We start from the raw sequence: 17,495 nt of genomic DNA on the forward strand, positions 1-17,495 counted from the left end.
GGAGGGGGGAGGGGGTCTCAGAGGAGGAAGGAGTAGGGTGGTGTTAGGCCAAGGGAGCTGGACCTGGTGGAGGGAGAGGGTTGGTGAGGGGAAAGAGGACAAGAGGGAGGGGAGTTGGGTAGGGTGGGTAAGGGGAAAGAAAGGGTCAGCCTATGAGGAAGGATGGGCAAAGATAACATGGGTAAGGCAGGGGAAGGACTGGGTCCTTCTTAGAGGATTAGGGGAAAGAGGAGCTTCACTCCATGATCCTCCCCCTCCTACAAAGTGACACACAAACCTCCCCCAAGCAAGATGATCCCCTCCTCAAATTGAGGTGGAGGGTTGGGGGGCGTGGCACCAACGACCTCCATCAACTTGACAACGACAGATCCTCCCCTGGCGGCAATCAACCAAACTCACCGGCAGCTTGAGATCCAGAATGGCCGTCTGGGCAACGCTACGACAAAACTGAGCCATAGGGGTGGTGAGGGAGTGTGGGTAAATGGAAAGTCATGGCGGCAGCCGCAGCCAGAGTTAGGAGCGAGTGTGGATGATGGGGCCTCGCGCCAACAGCCGCAGCCTGGGGTTATCATCACCACCATCTACCATCATCACTTCCGCCTCGCATTCCATTTGGCGTTTTCGCACCAAGAGGGAAATCGTCGACTCAAACCTGAACACCTGTACCTCAGAACTGAATTACATTAATGAGGAGAATCTCGATCGTAAGAAACAGTTTAACGTAATGTAATAACGCTAACACTGGTGACGCGACGGTTAGAAATACGTCAAAAAATTAAAAAAAAAAAGGAAAAAATGTCTCGATTCTTGGCGGGAAGTTTATGTGGGAAGTTTCGCGGGCAGTATTGATCGTGTGGCAGGTGTCACAACCTCATGACAACCATGCCACGGACAGCAGCTGCCACCTTCCACAGCCTCCACCAATCTCCACTCCAGCCTTAGTCACTGTCCAAGATCTCTTGACAGTCTCCACGCCGCCCCCATCACTCGTGTTACCCCCCTACCGTGTGCACTGAACTCCCTTTTATTGGCATCACCGAGTCACTGTAATATATATATATATATATATATATGTGTGTGTGTGTGTGTGTGTGTGTGTGTGTGTGTGTGCGCTACCTCGCACACATGAGGGGGTTGTTATTTCATGTGTGGCGAGGTGGCGATGGGAATGAATAAAGGCAGACAGTATGAATTATGTACATGTGTATATATGTATATGTATGTGTGTGTATATATATGTATACGTTGAGATGTATAGGTATGTATATTTGCGTGTGTGGACGTGTATGTATATACATGTGTATGTGGGTGGGTTGGGCCATTCTTTCGTCTGTTTCCTTGCGCTACCTCGCTAACGCGGGAGACAGCTTCAAAGCAAAATAAATATATATATATATATATATATATATATATATATATATATATATATATATATATATATATATATATATATATATATAACCACAGGACCTCATTCTCAATGATCCTGGGCCTCCTACAGGCTCCAAGGCTGCGTTACACCCAGTAGCAGGGACAGGATGGACTCCTTTGAAGCTAAAAGATCTTCGAGACTGTACACTCGTTTCGTCCACTACAGCCTCGCCAAAGGTGAACTCATCTGCAGTGAAACTACAGCAGGCAACGTCACTCAACACCTGACGCAGCGCCACTCATCGCCTGACGCAGCGCCACTCATCGCCTGACAGCGTCACTCATCACCCAACAACGTCGCTCACGACCTGACGCAGCGCCACACATCGCCTGACAGCGTCACTCATCACCCAACAACGTCACTCACGACCTGACGCAGTGCCACTCATCGCCTGACAGCGTCACTCATCACCCAACAGCGTCACTCACGACCTGGCGCAGCGCCACTCATCGTCTGACAACATCACTGCCCATTACCTATTCAGCCTTTAATCAACCTTCAGTAACAGTGATCATCAGAAACACGAAGCCTTCGGAAATCTGTTTCAATCTGAAATATCTTTTTTTCACTGTTGGTCGAGATCAGGGTTTCGACACCCCTCCTCCCCCAGCAGAGTACCGAGGGTGTCAAGTCCCCCTTCACTGCTGTCCAAGGTCAGGTCAGGTCAGGTCAGAGGGGCGGTAGTCTCCTCAGAATTAATATACGAAAATGTGAAGTTAATTCCCTGGTGGCCAGAGTGGCACAGTAGACGGTGCTTGAGTCTGATTATCTCAAGTCCTCTCCAGCTGTTGAGAAGGTGGGGGACGACCCTTGGCCACGATGGGCCAGCCTCTGACCTCACCCTCAAGGGTCGTACCCGTCGTGCTCAGAGGCTCGTACAACCTTGCTGCTCAAGGGGTAAGGCACCGCCGTGCTCAAGGGGTCGTACCGCCGTGCTCATGAGCCGTATTGTGGCGCTCAAGGGGTCGTACCGCCGTGCTCATGAGCCGTATTGTGGCGCTCAAGGGGTCGCACCGCCGTGCTCACGGCCGTGCCGTGGTGCTCAGAGGGTCGTACTTTGGTGCTCATGAGTCACACCGTCGTGCTCACGTGCTGTACAGCGGCGCCCAAGGGGGTCCAGTCCTCATGGGAGGTGGGGGTCTTTTCCGATCATGACAAACAAAGTGTATCAACAGGAGTGAAAGCTCCCAAGACAGACGTACTACCACGTACCACCACCACCACACCCACTGTCCACACTCCCACCGACCACGTAATATTCCAGAAATAATACGAGCCCAAACACTGGCTCACCTCACGCAACCTAATATATATATATATATATATATATATATATATATATATATATATATATATATATATATATATGCCTAAAGCCTCTTTCAGGGGGCTCCTACAGCCTCGAGGCTGCACTGCAATCAGTAGCGAAATAATGGACTCCTTTGTAGCATGGGGATCCCCGACGAGGCCGTCTGTACTCCCTCTCTCGTCTACTGGAGACGACACCGCCTCGCCCGAGTGGCCAGTATCATGCAACAACAGAAAGACAAAACCACTGAGCCTTGGCAGCGTTAACAAGAGGCCAAGTGTTAACAAACTGGCCGGAAAGCAATATATATATATATATATATATATATATATATATATATATATATATATATATATATATATATATATATATCATAAACTATCAAGGCAACAGTAAACTTTGGAAGGATTCCTGCAAGGCTTTGAGGACGTGATCTTCATAATTACGGAACACGAGCATTCTAATTACGGTGAAAAATGAAACGGTTATTCTCAACAAAAGTACAGGTATATAAATGTGTCACCGTTTACACCGTAAATATGGAATTTCTTTGCAGTATATCAACAAACATGCAAAAGTTTTTGACGACACGTTTCAAACGTAAGTCTCGGTATATACAAAATAGCCCACTTGTGTTGTAAAGTCGTTGACAGAGGCTAAGATTAAATATGTATTTACACAACTAATCTGCCAGAGGGACCCACTACCCAAGACAAACTAACCTTAGACTGCCGCGGGAGGGAGTGGAGCGAGAACCGAGAGATAGAGAGAGAGGGGAGGTGGGGAGAGTGAGAGAGCCGCCGGCGCGCACGTCCACACTCGCCGCTGGTTCAAGGCAGACTGACTGACTGACTGACACGCCAGTGGATTCCAGCCTCTCGCAGTTGCCTAGTGTGAGGTTTCCTCGTAAATTTCGGCACGCGGGAGTAATTAACCTTGACATGACGGTACTGGGTTATGGTGGTCTGGTCTGTCGGACCTGAGGCTTCAGGGTCAAGTTGAGGGCCGCGTCGCAACGAGGACCCGAACCGTTCGTCCGTCCGTCGCGCTCAAAAATCGTACCGTCGTACTATTATCACTACGACGGTGTAGTTAAATAGGTACTACGACTACGGCAGAGTAGTTAAATAGTAGTTGATGCACAAATAAGTAGATAATAAAGGATAATAATCTACATACATAAGTGACGAATAGGTGTTGGGAGAAAGGGTGTCATCTTCCACACACTCGGGGAGAGCAATTATCTATTTCCATGTGTGGTGGACGCTCTCATGTGAGGGAGGGACTAGCATGGCTAAGATGATCTAAGGACCCACACACACACACATACACACACGACTTACTAGTGTGTACAGTACAACCAGGAGTCTCAACACATGTTATGCATCCCCACCCTCCCTCCCATGCAACTCTCTCTCTCTCTCTCTCTCTCTCTCTCTCTCTCTCTCTCTCTCTCTCTCTCTCTCTCTCTCTCTCTCTCTCTCTCTCTCATACCCCTTACAACTCTTTCCACCGGTCACACAGCCACTCAGCTTCTCCGACCCGTCCTTAAACGCTCCGCCGTTATAAAAAGTACTTATATTTTCCTCGCCTTTCTCCAACAACTACGTCACTTTTTCATCGCGTCCTTCAGTTAGACTCTGCCTTCCAGTCCCGAGGAAATGCTCACCAGAGACCTCACTGAACCCGGGGAAGTCAAAAGTTATAATCAAGTCTCCCTCTGACCTTGTGTCTTCGGAAAGGGGCAAAGCAACGGCTACTTTTCTCCCTCCCTGTTGCTCATATCCTTTAGATCAGATACGATTCAGCCGTCCGCCTTTAACACACTTTCTCCAGTGAATCTTCCTCGACCATCTCCGTCTCCAGGCTCCTTGGACACGCTTCTAATGTTGGTCAAGATACGTCTAGCTTGTCTTCGTCAGAGCCCCCCTCTATGACGTCCATTTGTCTGGCAAGTTTAGATATTTCGTTTATCCCTTAGTCTTTCTAGCAGGTACGTTCCTCTGGAGTCTCTGCTTAGCCACGAGATGACTGCCATTGTCTGGTCTGCTCTTACCATTACCCATATTCACCACTTTCCATCGTCTGAAATTTACTCATCATGAATCTGATGTGTGCTGAGACCGGACGAAGTCTCCTCGTCTATTGTCGCAAACGCGAACGCACTTCACCAGACTCAAAGACCTGGCATCATCATGTACGAAAAGACCTACAATCTGATCTCATCTATGATAGACGTCAGGAATAACTGTGGCCCCAGATACAGGCCCTGTGGGAGGCCATAAGTTAACTCTACCCGGGAAGAGCCTTTAACAGATGTCATGTACTCCATCCCATACAATCTCCGACTAGCCAAAAAAAAAAAAAAAAAAACCGTTGTTGTAAACACTACCTGATACTCTGGTTTTGGTGTTAGTCTCCTATGAAGGCCAACTTCAGATACAATCCACTATTGTAATACTTCACCCATCTATCTCCACCCTCAACACACTACCTATATCTGTCACAAATGTTGCCTTTTACTAAGTGTGTCTGCTTTCTACGTAGTAATTAATGTCTCATCACTTTTTTCTTTTTTCAACTTGCAGACTTAATATTATTAGTCGTACTCACCAACAGCTTAAGGCAATTTCAGTGTCAGTTTTCTGAAAGACTGGTGGCACCGGGTTTTGCCACCGCCTGGTACCGATCCCTCCTTCATCATGTGATCTTTCTCGATGCCAGCCAGCGTTTCTGTTGAGCTCACCCAGGCGCTCAGCACGCCCCCGTGGAGACGTATAGCCAGATATCGTCGGCATCACGTATCTTCTATTGGGTCGGGTCCCTTCACCAGCCTAATCCTATGTCCCCTAATGGTATAGATGCGTCTCTCTCTCTCTCTCTCTCTCTCTCTCTCTCTCTCTCTCTCTCTCTCTCTCTCTCTCTCTCTCTATCTATCTATCTATCTAAGGGGAGATCAAACAAATACTATTTCTTGGGGGAGGCGATGAGGGGAGAGAGATGAGGAGGAGGGGAGGGATCTGAAATCCCAGAAAAGCAAAACAAAAGTTTATTTGCCATAACTTCGGTCGTATGTAATTCCAGCTGGGTAACTTTGCCGAGAGAGAAAATATCACAAATCATCCAAGCCTCCATCCAAGATTTATGGAACCAATGGCTGAAACTCGGCAAAACATGGAATTTAGTGCCTCAAGTTTGGCTCATTAACCTTAACGTTCATAGTAATAAGAAGTGGGTGGGAGGCAGGTCGAAGTGGGTAGGAGCCCTCACACTAAACCTTCCTAGTGACGCTAGCAAGCAAGGTGCAGGGGTGTGCCAAGGGAGGGAGGGAAGACGCCTTACACTAAACCTTCCTAGTGACGCTACCAAGCAAGATGCAGGGGTGTGCCAAGGGAGGGAGGGAAGCCTTACATTAAACCTTCCTAGTGACGCCATCAAGCAAGGTGCAGGGGTGTGCCAAGGGAGGGAGGGAAGCCTTACATTAAACCTTCCTAGTGACGCCAGCAAGCAAGGTGCAGGGGTGTGTCAAGGGAAGGAGGGAAGCCTTACACTAAACCTTCATGATGATAAAAGTAAGGACAGGGATGTGTCAGGGGAGGGTCCCTACACAAAAGAGGAGCTGGGGTGCGCTAAATGAGAGAGTGGGCAGGGACCAGGGTGGGTGGCTGGCCTGTTGCTATGGCGGTACGACGGTCGTCGAACACTTCAAAAGCACACACACACACACACACACACACGCACACAGCGTGAGGCAGCCCTGCCAAGAGAGGAGCTTGCTCCACACTACGGGGCGTCGCGGGCGCCCCAGCAGGTTTAGTGGCTGGTCATGTCGTTGTCATTGCTGCGGTAGCTACTGTTGCTGGTGTATTAGGGCTGTTCCTACTGCTGCTGCTACCTACCACCCCTACGTTCCTCCTCCTCCTCCTCCTCCTCTCCCTCGCCTGGCTCACCCGTGGCCACAACATGGTTGTGGTGGTGGTGAGGGGGGGACACAAAGGCTACAGCCACAGTGATCTCCTCAGAAAAGCTGTTCAAAGTCTGGCATCGCGTCAGCCCAGCCAGCCAGCCACTGCTTCCCAACATGAGGGGTAACAGTAAAGGCGCACTGACGTCATCCTCCTTGCCTGCCACTGACCTCGGCTGCTGCTGTCAGCTGTCACACCCTACCCCTCCCCCTAACACCACCTGCTTAGTCAGTGTCAGCTGTTAACCCCACCATCTACTCAGCTGTTGTCACCTGTGACCTCACTACCTCCTCAGCTGTAGTCAGCCGTGACCCCATCATCTGCTAAGCAGGTGTCACTTGTGGCCCATCATCTGCTAAGCAGGTGTCACTTGTGGCCTGCTAAGCAGGTGTCAGCTCCCCCAGCAGCGACACACACACAGAGTCAGCCAGCACCCCTGGTCAGCCACCCTAGTCCCGGGGCAGGACCCGCCAACAACAAACTTAGCAACACGAGAATCCGGCTCCAAGCCATTAGTCGGCACCGGGGCCTGGAGGGGGGGCAGGCTAGGGTGAGGAAAGAGGGTCAGGGAGGGCCAAGGGGTTGTCAGGGAGGGCTAAGGAAGGGTTAGGGAGGGTCAGGGAGGGCCAGGATGGGCTAAGGGAGGGAGGCTTTACACGACAACGTTCAGGGGGAAAGAAGTTTGTTAGTGTGGGACTCCCAGATGGCGACCCTCCGACCATTACAAGTTCACACCTCCACACACCACGCTGATCATCCCTACCTCCCGCCTCTCCCTCACCACACCTCCCTGCCCCTCCTGGAGACAGTGATCATGGCACTATCTTCCACCCAGCCCTGGTGGTGGTGAGAGCGATGACGGCCTACCCCTGGCTCTCATCACACACCTGGCGCGCCACTACACACCTGGCCATGTAGCCCACCATATACCTGTCTCCTCCTTACCTAACCTTGGCCCTGCACCATATACCTGGCCCACCAGGCCACACTAGGCTTATCCCAGCCACTTCACTACGTCCCCAGGCCACGGCAAAGACCTCGCCGCTAATTGGAGGGAAGAACATCCCTCACAAACCCGTGATGTTAGGTATGCTGGAGTGACACTGCCTCTCGTCCGTGTCACGTGTGGCGTTTCCCATTCCTTTATCTTTCATCTTAAACAAACATCAAAGTCAATGGTTTAGCATCCCTACACTAGAGAGAAATGATGAATGTACATATGTGAGTTGGCACATACATATATATATATATACACACACACATACGATCGCTGGTGTGTGTGTGTGTGTGTGTGTGTGTGTGTGTGTGTGTGTGTGTGTGTGTGTGTGTTTTACACTCAGGCCAGGCAAGCCTCCACCCACCCGCCACAGATCAGTGACCCCCAGGTCTCCTCTCACACCCCAGAGAAGCCCCCCCGGTAAAAAAAAAAAATACCTAGAAGTTCACACCTGGGCAACGGACCCTCATACAACGCACGACCTGAGGGAAGGACGAGTCAATTAAGCCTTATCGGAGACATGACTAATTAATAACATCAATTAAAGCCTGGGGGTTATTATGCAAGAACGATCATCCACTCGCTGCAAGTCGGGCTCAGATAACAGGGCACGTCTGGCGTGAGGTCGATATCAGCGACACCCCCTGTCGTGTTATCGGACCGAAATAAGCGTATCAAGACAACGACTTCGTGTGCTGTTTATCCCGCTTTGATGGCAGATGTCTATTCTCAGTCAGAGGAATCAGTGAGCCTCAATGCTATGGTAAAAAGAATTCTCCTAGTTCTCTCTCTCTCTCTCTCTCTCTCTCTCTCTCTCTCTCTCTCTCTCTCTCTCTCTCTCTCTCTCTTCCCTCCACCACCCTGCCTCTCCTACAACCCCGCTAGGGTGTAGTCATCTCCCTTCACACACACACACACACACACACACACACACACACACACACACACACACACACACACCAATACACTTCAGTCCCTCACACATACACCTCCTTCACACGGTCTTCGTCCTGGGATCCACCCATTCATTCCGGGCAACACGCCTCCTCCATAGATGTACCGCCCAACTAAACAACTCCCTCCTGGCCGGATATATTTCCCGCCTCCAATCGAGCCACGGGCGAGTATAGCAGCAGCTCGGGAGGCTGTGGAGGGAGGGAGGGAGGGAGCTACTGGCAACCAGGTGTGGTAGCTAGCAGTCTAGAGGGGTCTACTGAGCACCAGACGGTGATGCAACCTACCATTACACAGGATCTCCTCTCTCTCTCTCTCTCTCTCTCTCTCTCTCTCTCTCTCTCTCTCTCTCTCTCTCTCTCTCCCTCCCTCAGCAACACAACACGAAGGCAAGAGTACCATTCTCCCGGATGAATGGATCCACCAACATTGCTTCACTGACGCTAAGGGTGTACGTGTAATGTTTATCGCCCTATTCCCGCCTGGTGTTGCAATACCCAAACAAATATATATATATATACTGCTGAGACGCACTCCCAAACAAGTCTCAAAAAAAATAAATAAAACTCGGACGCTAACGACCTCGTCTACCTGAAATGGCGAAGGAGGAAGCGAATTATGGAAGAAGTAGAACCAAAATCTTAGCATCTATAGAGTCAGGCTGATACGCATGGAGCGAAACGGGAAAAATACTATATTATTTTCTAGTTTCCAGTTTGTTAGTGAGACGAAGGTGTGGCTAAGGGTGTTCCAGTGAACTGTGGGAGCTTACGTAAGTCCCCCAAGAGGGACTGTGTTAGTGAAATGTGGGTGGCTCGATCCGTAGACACTGGGTTGAGGTAGTGGAACGTAGGTTGTCAGGGCCACAGACTTTCACGGACGACTGTGTGGGTTGGTTCAGTCCCGAGGCATCCCGTAGTGCTTGTGGAAAAGCGAGATGGTCCATCCGTCGATATTCTGGTGCGTCAGTGACTCGGTCTGCGTCAGGGAGATGTGGCGCGGAAAATCCGTAGACATTCTGTCTGCACGAAGAGGTACTCTCTACACTACCTGAAGTTCATAGACACAAAAGACAGCTGTACAATTTTCTAGGGACGACACTGCCAAGCGGGGAGCGAACGGGTGACCTTCACACACACACACACACACACATACAAATTCACAACATATTTCACATAACTCCGGCCATTAGCCCCACTTTGATAGTGCATCAATCCAACAGGAGCTGACGCTGTGGCAATTACAAGGACAAAAACACACACACACACACACACACACACACACACACACACACACACACACACACACAACACGCCCCAGGAAACGGACCATATGGTGCACATTGTTGACTAACTGGCTGGCACGAACGAACTAATAGGACTCCGTGTTACATCAGGAGGCTGAAAGCGTTAGCCAACAATGTGACGAAAGGAAAATGTTGGTTTGGTGAAACGAGAGAGGGTCATTGTTCTTCTCCACTTACCAGAGGAACTTGTGTTACAAGGTCTTTTGAATAATAATAATAATAATAATAATAATAATAATAATAATAATAATAATAAACAATAATAATAAAGTGACGACGGAAATATATAAGAGTCGAGGAAGTGAAGCTGTGGCAAGAGATCAATTCAGCCCCAGGCACTGGTGGGATTCGCAGGCCACCAAAATTCAACCCCAACAAATATACAATATCGAGGACAACAGACTCAAACATGGTTATACCGTTACTCTCAACTGAAGCAGAGTGGATTCCACGTATCTAAGGAGGGGTCATGGAAGTCCATCGATGTCAAAAATAAGCTTCAACTGGTCAGTAGTTGTGACCACAGACATAAAACAACCTTAAATTAGGCAGCAGCCCCGCGTGTCCTCACGTTCAAAAGCGATACATTAATGCCACGACGGACGTCCAACATTCGCGCCAGAAGGTCGGGGAAGGCTGAGCTACGAAACAGAGGAGGACTCCAACCCTGGACATACCCACGCCTGCAGTGGACGACTCAAGGACCAGCCTGGAACACGGAGCTCAACTCGTGAGCTGCTCAGTCCATCCAGTCACGGCGATACTGACCTAACTCACCACTTCCCCTCAAACGGGAGGGAACTGCCAGGTTAAACACGAGGATACGATGCAGTGGAACAGACGGGTTGAAAGAACGAGAGACCAACAAACAGTATGGGGATAAATGGAAGTACACACACACACACACACACACACACACACACACACACACACACACACACAGCCTGCTTTACTGGATCTATGCAAACAAGAAGCCACAAACTCTTCCTTAAGTATTCCAAAATATGCAAACACATTTCAATACCAGTTCGTCAGACCCGCTTTTTTTTTTCCTATGTAAATCCACAACAGTTTTGCTTTCCTCCGCCCATAAATCTACGTTCAATTTTTTTTCCCCTCCCCTCCCGAGTGGATTCGAGTTCAAATGATATCTTCATGAGGAATCCAATTCGCTCTTCGCTGTGAAATGAGTTTACCGCTGATTGCGTCACGCCCACGCTAGTGGAGGCTCACAGGCCAGCAGCAAGGGAGGAGATCTGCTTAACATATAGCTCGTGAAGTATTGGGACCTCCAGCCACAAGCAAAGCTCACGGAACGAGTCTAACATCCCCCACCCTCCTCCTCCTCCTACTCCCCCTCCCCCCCCCACACACACACCCCGCCGCCCCCTTTTGAGCATCTCATCCGGGGGGATCTGTACCATGTCGTGCCCAAGGGTCGTTAATCTCACACTTAAGAGGTCAACCCTACACAACTTGTGGTTAAGAAGCTCATCCCTCCTCGACCCAGGCGCTCGCTCAGTGTGACTCACTCCCTCCCTAACATAGAAACAACGCGATCCACAGATAATCCTTTTTCACGAAAGAGTACACAGGAGTGGGTCGACCGCCTTGATGACCTTACTGTGCCACGATATGACCTTAAGTAGATGACCTTTCTCTATGTCGACTCACAATGACATCAGCCTGACCTTAATGAGCCAAGATCTGACCTTAAGTAAATGACCTTTCTCTACTTCTACTTCAAATGACATCACACTGACACACTTACAAACACACCTTCCTGACGTCACCCACTACCAAGCTCTGGTCCATACATTCATACACTTAGATGTCCTTCGTTGTATAGTGGATAGCGAAGCGACGCTGTTACCTACAGGACCCGGGTTCGAGTCCCGGACGGGGTAACCATTCAAGCCCCCGTATGGGGATCGTGAGTGATTGGGGGGGTGGGGGGAAGTCTGACTTAAGCTGAGGGATGTATACATACTAGGTGATGTTACCGGACTCCGCCTGCAAGAGGCAAGACCGCGAGTGAAAAAGTCGTCACCTATGGCGAGGCTGGATCCCTGGCAAGCACAAGCTCTTCAAAGAAAACGGTCCTGGTCTTCAAGACTCGCAGAAAACGGTCCTGGTCTTCAAGACTCGCAGAAAACGGTCCTGGTCTTCAAGACTCACAGAAAACGGTTCTGGTCTTCAAAGACTCACAGAAAACGGTCCTGGTCTTCAAGACTCACGGAAAACGGTCCTGGTCTTCAAAACTCATAGAAAACGGTCCTGGTCTTCACATGGGGAACTAAGCCTTTAGGAAAAGATGTTCAACTGATTCGTCATGTTGTTGCTAATTTAAGAAAGTGATGGTACAGGAGGGAAGGATTTCCATTTTCCCACTTCCGCAGGTCGTAGTCAACTTCTACGATAAATATGCCATATATATATATATATATATATATATATATATATATATATATATATATATATATATATATATATGGGAAGTATTTTCTCTCTTATCTCAGGGATTATAATCATCATAATCATTAATCATTATTATCAACTCTATGTCGGCCGAGACGGAACAGGTGAATGAATGCCCTATTCAGAGCCACCTCATTAAGTCTCTCTCTCTCTCTCTCTCTCTCTCTCTCTCTCTCTCTCTCTCTCTCTCTCTCTCTCTCTCTCTCTCTCTCTCTCTAAGTCAGGAACCCATTCTATCGACCGACGACCCCTAGTAATAGAAAGGATGATCACCTAGGATGACTGTGGACCGACTGCCACAACCAGGATTCGTACCTATGCCCACGACCCCGGGCGAGTAATTAGCATATGAATATTATCAGAATTAATCCAAGTGTTAATTAAAAGCTTAATATTAGGGAATGCAGTCTTTTGACTCCAAATACTTAATCACCACATAGAATAACATCTGTACAAAGATTCTTCATTAAAATTTGAGCAAAATGCAAGGCTATAAAGCCTTGGATTTTTCTTGGTAAGCTTGGCTAACCGCTACACCAAGGAGGTCCATTATCATCATCATCATTATCATTATCCTTATCAATATTATCATTATCAATATCATCATCATCACTATCATTATTATTATTATTATTATTATTATCATTATTATTATTATTATTATCATTATTATTATCATTATCATTATTATTATCATTATTATTATCATTATTATTATTATTATCATCATTAATATCATCAAGCCATAAATGTCCAGTACATACAGAGAAACGTCCTCTCGTGTCAGTTCCTTCAACACATAAATTATTCCAGGCGTCCTAGCCAATCAGGAGCGAGAGCGGGTTGCAAGACGAGTGTACTCGCTAATTAATCAACTTCAAACCAGCCGCTCAATGGCCAGCTAACGACTCCACTGAAATTTTCATCCTTTTCCTTTTTTTTTAACATATTTCTCCTGGGTACGCGAAATGCTGAGCCAGAGAAATGGAAATTCCTCAAATATTGAGCGTTTTTGCTGCAGTCCACCATTCACGGGGTGGGCGAGTCCATCCCATTGGTGTGTGTGTGTGTGTGTGTGTGTGTGTGTGTGTGTGTGTGTGTGTGTGTGTGTGTGTGTGTGTGTGTGTGCGTGCGTGTGTGTGTGTGTGTTAGGGGGGGGGGAGCCCACCCCAGTGTTGGTGGAGTCCACTTCGGCTCTAGTGGGGGAGTCCACCTAGGCAATTAGTGAGGGAGTCCATCCCATCAGCGGTGGAGTCGTCCACACCAGCAGCGGTGGGAGAGTCCATTCAGACAGTGTGTGGGGGAGGTCCACTCCGGCAGCGGTGGGAGAGTCCATTCAGACAGTGTGTGGGGGGAGTCCACTCCGGCAGTGGTGGGAGAGTCCATTCAGACAGTGGTGAGGGCGACTCCATTCAGACAGTGGTGGGGGAGTCCACTCCGGCAGTGGTGGGAGAGTCCATTCAGACAGTGTGTGGGGGGGGAGTCCACTCCGGCAGTGGTAGGAGAGTCCATTCAGACAGTGGTGGGGGGAATCCACTCCAGCAGTGGCAGGGTAGCACCCATAGTACACTCGCACTACTGTACAAAGTACGGGCAGCCGTGTGCCCTTCCGTGAGTCCAGAAAACACAGTCGCCATGACCGTCCGACATAACTCGTTATCCCTAAGCCAAGCAATCCCAGCGGCCTTAATAACTTCGTCACTGTAATTAACCACCTTCGCTACAGTACTCACTCCACCCCTCCCTCCTCTCCCCCTCCCCCTAGTTCTGCCACTTGTCAACCCAGACGATAACCGTACCTTACCCCCCCCCCCACCAACCCCCATCCCTCGTCCGAGGTCATTAATTCATCTAATTACTCTAATGACTCAAGCCAAAAAAAGGAGAAAAAATCTTAATTTTGGGTTTAGCTTCCAGTGGTTGCTAAATTGCTATCAAAAACTCCCGCGTCCAATTCAGGGCCGAGTCCCGGGTTATAATTCCAGGGAGACCAGCGACACTCAATACAATCTCCAGAACACGCTTAACCGACTCTTTTCTAAACGGAATCTTCGTGTATCCGGATGAGAGGCCGGATCTTGAAGGTGGGGGAGAGAGAGAGAGAGAGAGAGAGAGAGAGAGAGAGAGAGAGAGAGAGAGAGAGAGAGAGAGAGAGAGATGGGTCGGGCAGCGCCACCGTGCACTGTGGTTCACCACACCTAACACCAGGGAACTGTGGTTCACCACACCTACCACCAGGGAACTGTGGTTCACCACACCTACCACCAGGGAACTGTGGTTCACCACATCTACCACCAGGGAACTGTGGTTCACCACACCTACCACCAGGGAACTGTGGTTCACCACATCTACCACCAGGGAACTGTGGTTCACCACACCTACCACCAGGGAACTGTGGTTCACCACATCTACCACCAGGGAACTGTGGTACACCACACCTACCACCAGGGAACTGTGGTACACCACACCTACCACCAGGGAACTGTGGTTCACCACACCTACCACCAGGGAACTGTGGTACACCACACCTACCACCAGGGAACTGTGGTTCACCACATCTACCACCAAGGAACTGTGGTTCACCACACCTACCACCAGGGAACTGTGGTTCACCACATCTACCACCAGGGAACTGTGGTTCACCACACCTACCACCAGGGAACTGTGGTTCACCACAAACAGGGACGGAGGACTCCAGTTCAGCACCTGCCGCAGACACGGGACACACACGGAATAAAACCCTCGCCAGCCGCCGTCCAAGTCTATCCAAACAGCGTGATACTAATTATAAAAATATGCGAAATTAATTGTGACTTTTTCAGGGCAGAAACTCTGCAAAGGGAGTGGGGGTGGGGGGATGGGGTGGGGGGAGGGGGGTAAGAATGGAGGTCAGACGGAGGGGAGGGGGTTGGGGGTGAGGAGGGGGTTAATTCTTTATCTCTGTAAGCTTAATTATCACGGGCCGCCCAGGGTCGAGCGCATAGGTTCGAATCCTGGTTACGGCAGTCGGTCCACAGTCAGCCCAGCTGTTCATCCACACCCTAGTAGGATTTGGTCCATAAAATGGGTACCTGGCTTAGGCTAGGGTATATATATATATATATATATATATATATATATATATATATATATATATATATATATATATATATATATATATATATATATATAGCGTGAATGGGTCCTAAGCTAATACAAAATAAGAACCCTATGGAAACTGGTGAACGTTGACGCTCCAATGAAGAACAAGTGTACGATGATGAATAACGGAAGTGGTGTATGACGTTGTGTGACGTGGACGCTGTGTCCCTGGCTGCGAGTCATGTTGTAAAGCACTATAATGAACGTGGATGAAAGAGGACATCGTCATCATCATCATTATGGTCGGTTCTCCCGGCCTTCCTCCTGGCCATTCACGCCCAACAATCCAATTTTCTCTAGATGAACCTTGGCCTACATTCCTGGGCGGCCCCCAGTTGGCGGTGGCCATTATCGCGAGCTGTTCATATCTTCAACTCTCAACATAAAGCCAAACTCAACCTGTGTCTCCCAACCTGTGTCCATGTGGAGCAGTTCATTAAGCTCGTGTCTGGACCTGATGTCAAACAAAGACCGGGCTAGTGTCCTTTCTTTTATATTTTCACTCCATCAAAATTTTTAGAATTTTGAACTATTCTTTTTTTTTCTAAAGTTGTCTCTGCCACAGTTGAATCGTCCATCTGCACGTTACGGGGAAGGAGTTTTACACTCGTGGAGGGGCCCCCAGTGTCTTGTTTACCCAGGGAGACATGTCTTTGTATTCTCTATTGTAATCAAGGTGACGAACGTCTTTGTAAACTGCTGCCAGTCACAGCGCCCCCTGCCTTTGGGACATTCCAGCCATCCAGCAGACCTCACACTGACCCATTATTTCTTACCATCCATCGTAAAAACCCATCCTCTTCCTCAGTTTCTGATCACGGCCTCTGGCAAACCGCGGTACGTTCCGCCTCTCGTGAGGGACTGTGGACACTCGACCGTTCATCGTGGCCTCGAGGGAGGGCGGGCCTGCCTCTTCGGTGGCTGCTCTTATCTGGTCCTCCTCAACCATATGTTTGTGTTACGGTTAGGAGCGGCGGTGGTGACCAGACCGCCAAAATGATGAGATTCCTAATATCTCACCAGCAGGGAGTCTCACTTAACAAATCTCCTCTGAAACTCTTATCATAAGTAACTGGGTACAATGTCGACGTCTATGATCAATATCCTGCCTCAGCCAACCCTGCTTATGGCTCCCACACTCCATCCTTACCCAGTGAAATAAGAACGTAACAAAGAAAGACAAAAAAAAATATATCGATACCCGGGAACTGTGTGGCAGAGTTTAAGATAAAAAGGAAAATGTCTCATGCAAAGTTTATAATGAGAAAACCAATAATGACGAAGAAACTGGGACGAGTTAAATACACAAGCAGACACAGCGCCCCCCAAACCCACACGCCAGCCAGACACTCCCCGTCGTCACTAAAGATCTGCATTTGACTCACGCCTTGCCCCCCCACACACACACAGGAGAGACGTATGACACACAAGCCACCGTATCGTAATATACACCTGACTACCACACAATGTCCTTGCCTGCTATCACCACTCGTCCAACGAGCTCCCAGTCTGTAATGAACGAGGTAATTAAATATTCCTCGCGTCAGTCGGCACGTTCCATTCTTCGTGTTGCATCCATGTGGCTCCTGGGAAGTGTTGCGTGAGGTGCTTCTCCCGCTGGCTGCCCATGTGCTGATGACACTGTTGGGCACAGCTATTGCTCACCACCATCACATGTGTTGCTGCTCACCACCACCATATATGTTGCTGCTCACCACCACCACATATGTTGCTCCTCACCACCAACACACGTGTTGCTGCTCACCACCAACACATATGTTGCTCCTCACCACCAACACACGTGTTGCTGCTCACCACCAACACATATGTTGCTGCTCACCACCACCACATATGTTGCTGCTCACCACCATTCATCATGTGGCCACTCAGCACACCATCATATATGTTCGTGC

The 17,495-nt window shown here is 49.0% G+C and overlaps 1 protein-coding gene across 8 annotated transcripts in view; it reads right to left on the reverse strand.

Annotated features, from left to right (window-relative positions):
* LOC139758776 (uncharacterized) overlaps positions 1 to 17,495 on the reverse strand; it is a 141,261-nt gene that overhangs the window by 114,848 nt on the left and 8,918 nt on the right. For 5 of the 8 annotated variants that reach the window (XR_011714917.1, XR_011714915.1, XR_011714916.1 and 2 more), the window contains exon 1: positions 3,464 to 3,583. The exons of the other annotated variants lie outside the window; for them this stretch is intronic. The gene's annotated coding sequence lies outside the window, so the exon portion shown is untranslated. Of the gene's footprint in view, positions 1 to 3,463; positions 3,584 to 17,495 lie in introns of those variants that run through there. 8 annotated transcript variants of the gene reach the window in all.

The sequence above is a fragment of the Panulirus ornatus genome, chromosome 31, assembly GCF_036320965.1.
Source record: "Panulirus ornatus isolate Po-2019 chromosome 31, ASM3632096v1, whole genome shotgun sequence".
Classification (NCBI taxonomy): Eukaryota; Metazoa; Arthropoda; class Malacostraca; order Decapoda; family Palinuridae; genus Panulirus; species Panulirus ornatus.